This window comes from Salvelinus fontinalis, chromosome 24 (assembly GCF_029448725.1).
Source record: "Salvelinus fontinalis isolate EN_2023a chromosome 24, ASM2944872v1, whole genome shotgun sequence".
NCBI classification, from domain to species: Eukaryota; Metazoa; Chordata; class Actinopteri; order Salmoniformes; family Salmonidae; genus Salvelinus; species Salvelinus fontinalis.
The window spans coordinates 23,049,939-23,050,460 of NC_074688.1; positions in this window are offsets into that span (position 1 = coordinate 23,049,939).

Genomic DNA, 522 nt, shown 5'->3' on the forward strand with positions numbered 1-522 from the left:
CATTGTTTTCATGGCAAATCCTTGTTTTATCTCAGTATATTATTAGTCTGCCCCCCCCCCCCCCCACCATCTTGTTTGTAGATGTAGTATACAAGTGTGAGCACCAGGTGGCATGAAATGACCATTTACAAGTGTTGTTGTTTTTTTGCCAGATTATATCAATGCCTTTGATGATAAAGTAATATGACTCCTTGATGAAGGTATTAAATTATTACATTCTAGATTAGGTGAAGAGATGGGAGAATGTTAGATGGTAACAGAGTATAATAATGTGTTGCTGTTGCTGTATTCCCAGAGTCCCTGAGTTAGTGACTCCTGTTGCTCCTCTGTCTAGACTAGAGTGACTAATAGAATTGTAATCAGCCTAGGTCAGATCCATATCACCCAGGCAGATCTACCAGTATTTTTTAAATCTGAATGTATAATTTTTCAGTAAGTAATTAATAATGGTTAATTTAACTTATTGGTTTCAATTGCATCTGAATCTAAAGACTACTGACTTTTATTCACCCTGCCCCAAAC